Here is a 14873-nt window from a genome sequence, read left to right on the forward strand (position 1 = left end):
CTCTAAAAGGAGTTAGGGCTTTCCAAACCCTTTCCCACCCCGTCAGCTGAGAGAAGGGGAACAGAAGTGGCTTTCAGCACTTAGATCCTCCTGATGCTTGAGCATTATTTGGGCTTGCCGTTCCCATAACAGTTTTTTGGCTGTTTTCCAGAGACCTCAATCCTTCCCAAAGAGAATGACAAGTGGATTGGAAAGAAAGAAGCTGTGTGGGAGTGGTTAGCATCAGGCCTGAGCTGATCCGGGTCACCCCACTGGAAACTGGCACCATTCTCTTGGCACTCACCTCCCTCTACCACCTCTGTGCCCTCATCTTCACCCTCATTTATTCATTCACTTACATATTTTTTAAAAAACATCTATTACATATCATCTATGGGCCAGACAGGGATGGGCATCATCCCCATCATCATATATATTGTAATTCTACAAGGAGAACAATAAACTAACGAACTATTGAATAAAATGTTATAAGTGCCATGGTTGGAATAAGTATGGAGTGTTATGGGAGCATATTGCAGTACCTCCAACCCTCTCTGGTTGCTTTATTGGCACCAGCTAGTGAGGCTGAGGACTTTATGTCCTTCTGATTTGTTAAGGATGAGCTGTTTTCATGTCCTTGCCTGTGACTAATGCTCGCTTGCTTTCCACTTGATCTGCTGTTCATTGGTATGTGGGTTGCCCTCAGAGAGTAGATGGCTTTATTTCCTTCATATTTCCATAAGCCTCTGTTTGTCGGAACAGACGTAGTACTGCCTACAGGAAATAGACAAAATATATACGATACCAGCTGGTGACTTTAACATGTTTTGAGAGACTCATTATCCATTTTGAAATTAAGTAGTAGTTATGGCTATTCGCCCTAGAGCTCTTCAACAAAATAATTAACCTGAGCATCCCCAAGACAGAAAACAAGAGCTTACTTTTCCAGCCTGCCTTGCAGTAAGGGTACTGATTTGTGATTTGGGCTCCACCAGTCAGAGGAAGGGGCAGAGGTACTCGTGGTAGTATCCAGTACCCAGCACCAGCTGTGTCTCTGCCCCTCCAAGGCAGTCTTAGTGCCTCCATGGAGTCATTCTACATTGGGGCCTGGAGTATTATCACTGGCCTGGTATTATCCAAGCCCCGTCCTTCAGCCATCTCAGGGATTCTGTTAGCTACCTAATATTTAAAATATTTGTGTGCTGTTTGAGTAACTGAAGTTGGTTTCATTGTTTATAACTAAGAGCTCTGTCTCTGTAAAATGATGATAATATAGGATACTGTGGTATCACATAGGATGAACATCTATATCCTATCCCAGAGGACTTTTAAGGAAGTCTCTAAGCTGAGATAAGAAGAATATGTAAAAGGTAGCCAGTCAAAGGGCAGGGAGATTGAGACCCAAATCTTGAGAACAGAGGGAATCACTAAAATGTGTTATTCATAAGGGTACACAATCGGACTTGCATTATATTAAGACAACTTTGATTATATTGTATATGTTGGAATGAGAGACTGGAGCAAGATAAATTAGAGACCAACCAAGTGAAGGTAACTGATGTAAGGGGATGCATGGGGTTGGATATGAATGATCAAGTTTGAGAGATATTTCAGGGGTGGACTGATCAAATTTTGTGATTGGTAAATGCATTGGGAAAATAAAAGGTAGAAAAAGGATGATTTCTGGATTGAAATATGGCACAAATACTTGAGGAAGTACATAGAGTGTGTGTGTATATGTGCGTGTGTGTGTGTGTGTGTGAGAGAGAGAGAGAGATGTTTTAGCAATGCAGAGAGAATGGATTCTGATTTTTATATATTTATTAAAGAAAGATCACTGGGGACTGTAATAGTTTGAAGGCTTCATAGGGAAATAGAGTGAATTGGAATCTATATGACACACAAGGTGTGGACACAGAGAGGACGGAAAGAATATCTGGTAAAGGGGGCAGAGTGAGAGAAGGCAGAGTAGGCAGTTTAGGAAGCAATGGTTTTTTTCTTAATGTTTTTTATTTATTTCTGAGAGAGAGAGAGAGAGAGAGAGAGACAGCATGAGCAGGGGAGGGTCAGAGAGAGGGAGACACAGAATCTGAAGCAGTCTCCAGGCTCTGAGCTAGCTGTCAGCATAGAGCCCAACGTGGAGCTTGAACCCACGAACCGTGCGATCATGACCTGAGCCGAAGTTGGACGCTCAACCGACTGAGCCACCCAGGCGCCCTTAGGAAGCAATGTTAAAAGGAATTTCTATCTCTTGCACCATTTGTGTTGGCTTTCATTTTCTCAGAAGTGTCTCATTTTGAATAGAGTTATGGGCCATGTTGTGATACCTGTCCACTGTCCACTGTCAGTCCACTGAAGAGAAATTCCAGGAATGCCAGAACCCAGCTATTTTTCTTCGTGTTTTCCTCCCATTGCAAGGGGCCAAAGCAGATGGCTTTGTGACAGCCAGGTGCTAGAAAACCTATACCAGCTGAGTGATGAAGCACTGACAAACTGCATTTTCTATTGAAGAGCATATTCTGGGGGATGAAAACCAATCTGACAAGTGCTCATGACTGTACCAAATGCCTTTCATAGGTATCCCTGTGTTGCCTTTGGTATTCTGGCGCAATAGCCACGCTGTTTAAGAACAGGAACTGATTTTGGTGATTTTTGAATTTAGTTTTGTATCTTTGGTAGCCTTTATTTATCAACTTGTTTCGGTCCTAGAAATCAGTGGCTTGAGGGCCATTTGAAAAATATAAATCAAAGAAGTTCATTCCTGGAAGACTTATAGACTCATGGATCATGTGAGTCATCAAGTTAGCATGCTTGATTAAAGCCAAAATGAAAACTAATTACTGTGCGCTGAACCTCACCGAACCTAGAGTTCTTCAGGTATAAAACAAGAGAAGTATGCAAAAGCATTTTTAGCTCAAGGTACTCTATACAAATATTAAGTGATATTCACCAGTGCTCATTCTTAGGGAGTTTGAATTCATGACTAATCTTCCAGCTAATATCTTTTACTTCAGGGATAACCCATTTCTCTGTATTCTCTCTTGGTATGAAGTCAGAGAATAGCTAGGCTGTATCCTTTCCAAAGCATTGTTTTGACCTCTTGGCTTCTAAAGCCCCAAATAAAGATCTCTTTTCATCTAACTGTGTCCTTCTGTTGTTTCAGTGTTATACACTGGATCACCAATGTGTTGTTACTCTTTCTTTATTCCTCTCCTCTTATTCTCCACCTTAATTTTTTGTTATTTAGAAAAATAAGATCTTCAGTTTCTGTGTCTGCCAAACAAACTGTTTCTTTTTTTTTTAAATGTTTTATTTATTTCTAGGAGAGAGACAGGGAGAAAGCGTGAACAGGGGAGGGTCAGAGAGAGAGGGAGTCACAGACTGAAACAGGCTCCAGGCTCTGAGCTGGCAGTCAGCACAGAGCCCGAAGCGGGGCTCGAACCCACGAACTGCGAGATCATGACCTAAGCGAAAGTCGGACGCTCAACCGACTAAGCCACCCAGGCACCCCAAACTGTTTCTTTTTGATATATTTTGGTACATTTACCAAATGTAGGAACTGATACCACATTTCTTTGAAGAAACCATTTTTGAGAGAATAATCCCAGCCATGTGGCTGACCATGCAGGGCTTAGAGGTCATGGTAAGGAACTTGGATTAGATTGTATTCTGAGAGCAATGAGAAGAGATTAAAGCATTCTGAACAATAAAATCTGTTCTGATTTGATTTGCATCACTTTCCCGGATATTTGAAGAACAGATTATAAGCATCTAGAGTGGAAGCAGAGAAAGCAATAGTAGTAGTTCAGGTGAGGTGGTATCGATTTTTAGTCTAGAGTGGAGCAATGCAGATGGGTTTGAGATCTGTTTTGTAGATAGAAGTTTCGGACTTTGTGTAATGTAATTGATATGCCTGGGATGTAAGAAAATGGGGTCATGGGGCCTATCATCTATCTATTGCTGCATAAAAATTAATCAACAAACCTGAGTGTCCTACAACATTAAGTGACTGGGATGGTTGGCTAAGTAGATCTGCTGATATTGACTAGACTTGCTGTCATAATTGGATTTGCCTGGCTGTTGGTTAATCTCTAGGTCTCAGATGGGATGAGTGGGGTAAATTGGCTTTACCATACATGTTTGTCTAACAGGGTAACCTGAGCATATTCTGTCCATGGCAGAAATGAAAGTGAGCAAGTAGAAATACAACAAGCCGCTTAAGGGCTAGACTCAGAACTGATAACACTCCACTACTTTCTGTTAACCAAAACAAGTCATGGGATCACCCCATACCTCAAAGGGTATGAAAATAGCCTCTGCCTTTAGTGAGAACTACAGTGTCACATAGCAAGGTCACAGATTCAGGAAGACATGAAGAATTAGGGCCATTTTGTAGTCAGATGCATGGAGAACTAAATAAGATTTTTAGCAACTGAATGTTAAACTGTTCTTATAGTATAAGAGGCATATTTGAGTGGAAATGGATGTATCAAGAGTTCCTGATGAAATTTGAAATTCTGTAAGATATTCATCTTCTCTGTAAGACTTACTTGTCCATTCTTCTTCCCTCCTGTAGCAACTCGAATTCTTCTTAGGTTAAAGGAACTTGCTCAGTGGAGGTGGGATTCAAACCAAAGCAGTCTGATTCCAGAATGATTCCAGTTTGTTTTCTTGTAAGTATCATTTCCAACCCCACACTTAAGTTCTTGTAAATATTATCTTCTCAATTTTATTACATGCTTAATAATATTTTAGAACTTGTAGACAGATGCTCCTGGAAGCTTCCCAGTTAACTTGCCTCTAATCTGTGTCTTCAACCATTCCCCCAATGATACTGTCAGAGTGATTCTTCTTAAAGGAAAATTAGACCATGTCCCTTCTATTCTTAGAGGCTTTCAAGAGTTCTGCATTACTTACTGGATAAAGTCTAAGCACTGTAGCATGACTATAAGACCCACAGGCCCTGATCCCTGCATATGTCTTTGTGTCCTCATCTGCCATTCTCTTTCATTTGTGCTCCAGAAGTACCAACTGCTCACTGCTGCTCATTGCTTCTCATCAATTGTGTACCATTTCATGCTTCCTTTTGTTCATAGAGTCTAGCTAACTTTTCTTGGAAAAAGTTTTCTTTTCTTCCTTCCCTTGTCCATCTGGTAAATGCCTAGTTTCTATCACCACCCTGATAGAGCATCACCTTCCTGTGATGCCTCAGACAGAATTCTCTCTTTTATACTTTTTTGGGAAACTTTTATGTCACTTCATTTTTGTATGTATCACATTATGTTTTATTGTTAGCATGTCTGTCTTCTACTTTAGTTTGTGAGCTTCTTTATGATTGTTGAGTAGTAGAATTAAATCACCCAGCAAAATGGCATTTGGCTAAACCTTCAACACCTGTCAGGATGGAAACTGGCAGCCACCCCAGCTGCTCCCCCAGGGTGAAAACCAATAGAATAGCAAAATCTTGGCATTCACTTCTGCTGCACCTCTATAAATCACATGTGAGCAAACTATCCTGCCCCTCTTGTCTCCCCACCACTGTCAAAATTAGTCTGCCCTGGCATCATTGAAAAATGTCATGGGGAAGGAGAGATATATATAGTCCCCTGACCATGCACACTCTATCTTCTCTCCTCTCTAGTAGATACCAGAGTGCTCTCTTATTAGTGGGTCCTACCCCTCACTCAGGGAATCCCCCTTGCTTTGCACATGCCCATGTGAGTAATAGTTTAAGTTATTTGTAGTCTCTGGCTTGGGTGTGGTATGTTTTGACATATTTTTAAAAAGGTAGACCCTATGCATCATTATGGCCAGGGGATCAGTATAAAATTTGTTTGTTCAACCAAGTTAGTATAGGTCACTAAAATAACTGCCTTAGTGAATTGAGCACAAGAATGATCTTAAAATTGTGTTTTTAAATGAGTGCTTGAGGAATTTGGGTTTCTCTGAAGAATTTAAAATATTTTACTTAAAATGTTGATTATAGTCTTATTTTAATTAATTAGCTCTTTTCACACAGACATACAAAGCACAAAAGAGGATTCTAGGCCAGCCCTAGTGGATTAATGGTGCCTTAGCTATTTAAGGCTTTAGTACACTTTTAAGTTCTTAGGTTCTGCAAGTTGGTACAAATGCAAAGAAGAATGGGCAGCTGAAATCTTTCCGAACAGACTTTTTCACCCTCTCTGGGCCAGAGAACTGATTAGACGAAAGAACCTCAAATGTGGATTAGGAATGACTTATCTTCTTAACTTTAGGCACATGAACATCAGAAAAAGAGCTATCCTAATAGCATTAGGAATCCTGGTTGTGCTAATCCAGTTTATGAAATTTTAGATCACTTATGGGTCGTTTTCAGACAATGGGAAAATAGGATTACTAATAGAAGAAAATTGTTAATAACTCTTGACTGAATGTCCACATATATCTTTATCCCTTTACTTATCAGAGTATATGATCTGTTTTCGTTCTTGTTTCCCTACTTAAAGTGTTTCTTGAGATAGTGTCCCTGTTTGTTTGTCACTGTATGGTAGACCCCAGCACTTAGTAAGTGGTTATTAAATATTTTATGCTATTGTAAATGGTAATTTTTTAAAATTTGAATTTCTGATGTTAGATGCTAGCTTATGGAAATAAGCTTAATTTTTGTAATGATGTTGTATCCTTCAATTTTCATAAACTCATTTATTCTAGCAGCTTTTTAAGTAGAGTCCATCATTTTTTTTCTAATAGAATATCATGTTGCTGTAAATAAAGACAGTTTTACTTTTTCTATTCCAATCTAGATGCTTTTTATTTCTTTTCTCACCTTATTTCATTGACTAGAGCCTCCAGGATTGTGTTAAATAGAAATGGTGAAAGAGGACATTTTGTCTAGTTCCTGATCTTAAGTAGAAAATATTGAGTCTATTATCATAAAGTGTGATGTCAGCTATAGCTTTTTTCAAAGATGTCCTTTATCAGGTTGAGGACATTTTCTAACTACTGAGGGTTTTGAATCAGGATTGGATGTTTTTGTCAAATATTTTTTTGTATTCATTAAGATTATCATATAAATATTACTTATTAGTTTGTTAATATGGTGAATTATATTTATTTTTTAGAATATTAAACCAACTTTGCATTTCTGCGATAAACCAGAAACATATATTATCATTTTAACCAACTTTTAGATTCTATTTAGGGTTTCACATCTATGTTCATGTAGGGTATTAGGCTATAGTGTATTGTTTATTATAATGTTTTGTCTCGTTTATGATGGCTTTGAAGAATGAGTTGGAAATTGTTATCAGCTCTTAACTTTTCTGGAAGATTTTGTACAGATTACTATTATTTCTCCCTTCAGTGTTTGGTGGACTTCATCAGTGAAGCCATTAAGCCTGAAGCTTTTGGGGTTTTTTTGACAGAGTTTTAATGACAAATTCTATTTCTTTAATGGAGATAGGACTCTAGGTTATCTGTTTCATTTAGGATATCTATTTCATAAGATTTGTTAGTTTGCATCTTTCAAAGAATTTATGTGCTTCATCTAAGCTAGTGAATATATTGGTATAATGTTGTGTATAATAATTCCATATTATTTTTTAAATATCTGTAGAATCTGTAGTTATGTTGCATTTCTCATTCCTGATATTGGTAATTATATCTTTTTCCTCTTTTTCCACTGGTAAGTCTGGCTAGAGGTTTATCAATTTTATTGTTCTCAAAGAACCATCTTTTTTAATTTAAAATTTTAATCATTTTTTTCATGTTTATTTATTTATTTTAAGAGAAAGTGTGTGCAAGCAGGGTATGGGCAGAGAGAGAGAGGGGGGGAGAGAGAGAATCCCAAGCAGGCTCCGTGCTGTCAGTGCAGAGCCTGACACAGGGCTTGATCCCATAAATTGTGAGATCATGACTTGAGCTGAAATCAAGAATCAGAGCCTAAACTGACTAAGTCAGTCAGGAACCCCAAAAACCCATCACTTTAAATCTATGTGTATATATGTGTTTGTGTTTAAACTGAACTTCTTGTTGACTGAATATAGTTTGATCTCTTTTATTCAATCTGATAATATGTAATATGTGTCTTTTAGTTGGGATATGTAGACCATTCATATTTAATGTAACTATTGATCTGATTAAATTTGAGCCAACCATCTTATTGTTTTCTGTTCATTTCTTCTATTCTGTGTCCCTCCCTTTTTTTCTGCCCTCTTTTGGATTAATCAATTTTGTTATTGTTAATATCATCTAGTATATTTTCATATCAGACATTGTAGTTTTCATCTCTAGAATTTCCGTTTGGGTCTTTTTAAAGTATCTCCCATATCTCTTCTTAAATTTTTGAATGTTTTACTATACCTGTCTAGTAACTATAGCATATGTGTCAGTGTCAATTGACTACTTTTTGTCTTAATTATGGGTTATATTTTTCTGCTTCTTTGCATGCTTGGTAATTTTATTAAATACCAGGCATTTAAATTTTTATCTCATTGGTTGCTAGATTTATTTATATTTCTTTAAATGTTTTTGTACTTTGTTCTGGGACTCAGTGTTTTTGGAAACAGGTCCTTTTGAGTTTTGTTATTAAGATTTCTTAACTGGGATTGAAGCAGTGCTCAGTGTAAGGCCAACTTTTCAATACTGTCCAAATACTGAGGCAGAATTTTTCTGTGTGTTCTACCAAATTCTCCATGAATTGTGAGATTTTCTAGTCTGGATAGTGGGAATAGAGAGGTCCTACTCTCAGATCAATGTGAGTGACTTTAATTTCCTCTAATTCAGTCAGATTCCTCTTGGCCTTGGGTAATTTGTTTACATAAAAGCAATGATAAATATTTCAGCAGAATACTTAGGGGGACATGATTAGAGCTTCAGAATCCTCTTTGTAGGTTTCCCCCCTCTGTAGGACTCCTTCTTGTGAACTTTAAGTCACTGCATTCTCCCCAGATTCTCAGCTTCATCTCTCAACTAGAATCTTCTAGGTTCTGTCGAGGTTCACTTTCTGGGCATCACAGCACAGAAACCTTTCATTAGCACTAAGCTGGTGCAATTGGGTGACTTACTTTATTTAGTGATCATTATGGTATGATGTTGAATATCTTGGACACTGTTGTTTTAATTTTTATTATTTCAGGCAAGAGAATAAATCTAGTCTTTAAGAGCTTTATTTTGGTTGGGAACTGAGGTTCACCAATTGATGAAAATTTTTTTGACATAAATGTCAGAGACCTGCTTAAACTTCATATAGAACAATTTGGGGGGGGGGCTGTGTTACATATCTTTGGAAGTGTGAGATTATAGCATTTTATGACTGAAGGCATTGGGTGTAATATGATGCTAATGCAGGCTGGATAATGCAGGAGGCAAGAAATTTTAAAAAGACTGCTAAGACTTATAGTGTGTACACTGTGTATATGGTGGTGAGTCAAAAGACAAACTCCCTTTTTAAGAAGTTTTTTATTTAAGTAATCTACACCTGATGTGGGGCTCGAACTCAGGAACTCCAAGATCAAGAGTTGCATGCTCTTCCGACTGAGCCAACCAGGTGCCCCAAAGTCCCTTTCTTCATTGTACTTCATTACAGTTTACATGAGCACAAGTGTTTGATTGCCTAATTTATTATTTTTTTGCATTCACTGAGATACTTTCTGTAATTAGGATAAATAATATAACCCCAAGAATATATAACATATTACATGCATTACCTCAGAGCTTTGTATTTCCCCATTATGACACCTGTATTGTATTATAATTGGCAATTTATTTGCTTCTCTAACCAATCTGTTAGTTTCTCTACATAAAGCTTACGGTGTTTTATTTAGCCTTTTTTTCCCATTGTCTAGTACAATGCAGAGCACATAGCTGGTATAAGTGAGTGAACAAATGAATGGATGATTAGATGAATGAATGGTATAAATTTTCTGTATTAGAGTTGACTGTCAAGGACATTATTTTGGATAAATGGATCTTTTGGTTACTTTTAGGTCACTGTTCTGACACCTACCAGTCCAAAATAGCCAACATATTTATTCTCAAGCCCAAATGAGATTGATGTGTAAAAATAATAGGGTTATGTGCTCAGTATATGGGTTTTGTTGTTGTTGTTGTTTGTTTGTTTTGTTTTGTTTTTGGTAAGTAAGCTTCACTCCCAGTGTGGAGCCCAGTGTGGGGCTTGAACTCATGATGCTGAGATCAAAACTGAGCTGAGATCAAGAGTCAGATGCTTAACTGACTGGGCCACCCAGGTGCCCCTCAGTATATCATTTTCAAAGTTTTAATGCTAATCTGTGTGACAACTTCAAGCTTTTTTTTTTCAGCCTTCAAATTTAAATAAACAGTAGTACTTCCTAAATTCAAGCAAGTGAGAAGCTAATTACATATCCATTTGAGCTATATCCAGTACTTACTTCATGATATGGCAAAGGCAGCTCTGTGATCTTACAATGTGAAGCAATAAATAGATAGATGATAGATAGATAGATAGATAGATAGATAGATAGATAGATAAAATTTTTAAAAGGCAGCAGTTAATTGTGGACCATGACCTTGGCAGCAGGATCCACATATGGGCCTCTAGGACCAAGAACAATGCCTAAAATGAATGAACAAAGAGGTGAATGAACAACACTTCCTCCTTCTCAAGGCTAATTCAGTATCTCAAAATGACTCTGGAAGCATAACTGAAAAAAAGGAAAAGGTAAACCCATTTAGCAAGGTAACATCTATATCTAATGAAGATGCTATTATTATGGTTTATGAAGAGAATACCCATTTTTTAAAAATACTTTGTGTTCAATAAAGCATATATTTTATAAATGGCCTTGGGCCACTGTAGAAAATGGGATTTTTTTTAAAGGATATTTGTGAAATATAATGCTTTAGTTCAGCCCAAACTATTCAAGCCAGGATTCAACACCCTGAATTGCAATCAAGTTTGTAAAATGAAGTGTCATATTGAAAATCTCTGTCAGAATTAAGTTGCTTCTCAGGACAGAATAGTACAAGGGCGCACAGGGGAAGAGAAGGAGAGAAGCCATGCATAAAAGAAAACATGGTAAAGTTGTGCATAAGTTATGGAGCTTTAATGATATTTTATAATTCAACATTTGGTCAAATATTTGATATCAAATATAATTATGAAAAAGTAAATATCAGAAAAGAATCCATTAAAGACGCTCAAGTCAGACTTGTCAAATTAATTTACTAATTAAATAATTAACTTATTTCCAAACTCTGCTTATGTTACGTATTAAAAAAAAAGGCTGTGGGGGAAAAAAGTCAAATTAGATTCTAATAGCTTACCATGCAAACTGTTTTGTTTTTGTTTTTATTTTTCTGTTTTGTTTTGTTTTTACCATGCAGGCTTTGAGGATTAGTTTGTAACTGCTGATAATGGCACAAAAATGTGCATTAGAGGTGTGAGGTATTCTGTGAAACTGCTATGATGTCTTCTTTTTCAGGCATCAATCATAAATGCAGAAATTCACATTCAGTCAGCTTTGCTTGCTTTTTTTTCCCACTATAAATCTCTCATGATCTTTCTTCAGCTAAATATTATAATTCCATGGTCATATACAGTTATGGCAATTATTCCAAGAATCTAGATCTGAAAAATGACTTTGATTTTTAGTGTTCATACTTCTGAATGGACACTACAGAATTTTTGTTTGAATCATCTACTGTTAAGTTACTTTTTAATATATTTTTGTATGAGGACACATTTCTGAGTGTGTGATGTATTATTATTTATATTTATATTTTACGAATTTCTTTCAACAACTGATTGAGAAAGGCTCCAGTTGCTCTGAAATTACATTTTAACTGTTACATTCAAAAGATCTATTTTAGATTATAATGGCTGTGAAACTCCTAACTAGTAGAAGATAAATTTGAAAGAATCAGTATAAAGTTCACATTTGAAATAGGGTAGAAGAAACAAATAGTGGTGCCATCTCTTCCCTGAGGGGCATTAAATGAATTTCTTTACTATGTAATGGAGGAAAACTATTTTTTCTTTTTATTTTATTTTATTTTATTTTATTTTTTTTACAAATAGTTTATTGTCAAATTAGTTTCTACATAACACTCAGTGCTCATCCCCAAAGTGCCCTCCTCCATGCCCATCCCCGCCTCCCCCCCACACCCATCAGTCCTCAGTTTTTGTCAGCATTCAAGAGTCTCTCATGGTTTGCCTCTCTCCCTTTCCCCCACCATTTCCGCCCTTCTTCTCCCCCTTGTTCCTCCGTCAAGTTCCTCCTAATCCTCCTATACGTGCAAACATATGGTATTTGTCCTTCTCTGCCTGACTTATTTCGCTCAGCATAACACCCTCAAGGTCCATCCATGTTGCTACACATGGCCAGATTTCATTGTTTCTCATTGCCATGTAGTATTCCATGGTATAGATAAACCACATCTTCTTGATCCATTCATCTGTTGATGGACACTTAGGCTCTTTCCATGTTTTAGCTATTGTGGAGAGTGCTGCTATGAACATTGGGGTACATGTGCTCCTATGCCTCAGCATTTCTGTATCCCTTGGGTAAATTCCTAGCAGTGCTATTGCTGGGTCATAGGGGAGTTCTATTGTTAGTTTCCTGAGGAACCTCCACACTGTTTTCCAGAGGGGCTGTACCAGTTTACATTCCCACCAACAGTGTAGGAGGGTGCCCGTTTCTCCACATCCTCGCCAGCATCTAGAGTTCTCTGATTTGCTCATTTTAGCCACTCTGACTGGCGTGAGGTGGTATCTCAGTGTGGTTTTGATTTGTATTTCCCTGATGAGGAGGGATGCTGAGCATCGTTTCATGTGTCTGTTGGCCATCTGGATGTCCTCTTTGGAGAAGTGTCTGTTCATGTCTTCTGCCCATTTCTTCACTGGGTTGTTTGTTTTTCGGGCGTGTAGTTTGGTGAGTTCCTTATAGATTCTGGATATTAACCCTTTATCTGATATGTCATTTGCAACTATCTTTTCCCATTCCGTTGGTTGCCTATTAATTTTCTGGGTTGTTTCCTTGGCTGTGCAGAAGCTTTTAATCTTGATGAGGTCCCAACAGTTTATTTTTGCTCTTGATTCCCTTGCTTTTGGGGATGTGTCAAGTAAGAAGTTGCTGCGGTGGAGGTCAAGGAGGTTGTTTCCTGCTTTCTCCTCTAGGGTGTTGATAGTTTCCTGTCTCACGTTCAGGTCCTTTATCCATTTTGAGTTGATTTTTGTGCATGGTGTGAGAAAATGATCTAGTTTCATTCTTCTGCATGTTGCTGTCCAGTTCTCCCAACACCATCTGTTAAAAAGGCTGTCTTTTTTCCATTGGATATTCTTTCCTGCTTTGTCAAAGATCAGTTGGCTGTATACTTTTGGGTCCACTTCTGAGTTCTCAATTCTGTTCCATTGGTCTATGTGTCTGTTTTTGTGCCAATACCATACTGTCTTGAGGATGACAGCTTTGTAGTAGAGGCTGAAGTCTGGGATGGTGATACCTCCCGTTTTGGTTTTATTTTTCAGTATTACTTTCGCTATTCGGGGTCTTTTGTGGTTCCATACACATTTTTGGATAGTTTGTTCTAGTTTTGAGAAGTATGCTGGTGCAATTTGGATTGGAATTGCATTGAATGTGTAGAGTGCTTTAGGTAGTAATGACATCTTAACTATATTTATTCTTTGGAGGAAAACTATTTAATCAGTTGTTGGATCACTGGACTCTTTCAGAGCTTCTGGGAAGGTAAGAGGTGAAGAGAAAAGGAAGGGACAAAAAGTTCTTTCTTCCTCCCTGCTCGATATCCAAAATTGGATTAAGTTGGAAACATTAGCTGGGTTAACAGAAATAAATAGACCTATTGGTCTTTATTGAATTAACAGATTAATATAGTAAAACTACAATCAATTCAGTAAACATTTCAGTCATATCAATGGCTCGTCATATTTACTTTAACTAGACCAACTCAGAATCCAAGATTAGTATAAAGGAGCTTAGAGGTTATCTAGTACAAACCTCCCATTTTACATGTTAGGATATTTAAGTTCAAAAAGTTTATCTAACTTATTAGTAAAAGTCAGAGGTCTTATTGCTTTTACTCTTAACTTAGAATTGAAATGGCCTTGGTATGGAATATAGCAACTAGATTTGAAGTATGTCAAAGCATATTTTCATATTTATCAATTTTAATCTTTTCTCCCCACCAGAGAACATTTATTTCTGACAGCCTATGTGTGGCCCATATGGATGCCAGAGAGCACTTTTCTATGTCACTTTTGATTATCAGGAGAGGGGCTCTAGGTCTTGTCTCTCAATTGGGCTATCCCAATATGAATGCCCAGACTGAATTCCCAGGCAAAATTTACTTCTCACCATGGAAATGGATTTTCATAAACCCCGCTTTTAGTTGTGTGTCAAGCCAATCAGAATTAAGCTATAATCATGCTAAATTCAAATAGTCATGTTAGTTAAAATCATGCTACATGAGAGATAAAGCAGCATTTACCAAATCTACATCATTGTAAGAATCACCTGGGATCTTGTTAGAGATGCAAATTCTCTCTCTGAAGATTCAGACTCATTAGATCTGAGTTGATAAATTATGCAAGATTGAGAAACACTATAAGGGCACGTGGGCTAGCTAACTTAAGGCAGGCACAAGAGAACTTCGATGCTTGTTATCAGGGGAAGAAAAGCTTAAAAGGCAAGATCAGAGGTAGAGGCAGGGGACCTTGGTCTTACTGGTTAGAGCATGCTTCAAGTTGAGGTTCATTCAGGGTCATTGTTGGCTCTGAGGAAAGACTCAATTCTCTAGAATGACCTCATTGGTGCTTCTTCTAGTACTGTCTCATTAATTCCAGTTTACTTTGCTATGTCAAATTATAAGCTCCTATAGTTCCTGATGTTTCCAAAGTCTGGCATCATTGTCACTTGATT

At 37.5% G+C, this 14873-nt stretch overlaps 1 long non-coding RNA gene across 1 annotated transcript in view; it reads left to right on the plus strand.

Moving 5' to 3' along the window:
• The window catches only part of LOC120220330, a 38810-nt gene that overhangs the window by 3698 nt on the left and 20239 nt on the right, over positions 1 to 14873 (plus strand). Inside the window, exon 2 of the long non-coding RNA XR_005525541.1 lies at positions 4556 to 4652. This is a non-coding gene — a long non-coding RNA (uncharacterized LOC120220330). The remainder of the gene's footprint in view (positions 1 to 4555; positions 4653 to 14873) is intronic.

Source organism: Hyaena hyaena, unplaced genomic scaffold (genome assembly GCF_003009895.1).
Source record: "Hyaena hyaena isolate Hyena2069 unplaced genomic scaffold, ASM300989v1 scaffold_685, whole genome shotgun sequence".
Lineage (NCBI taxonomy): Eukaryota > Metazoa > Chordata > Mammalia > Carnivora > Hyaenidae > Hyaena > Hyaena hyaena.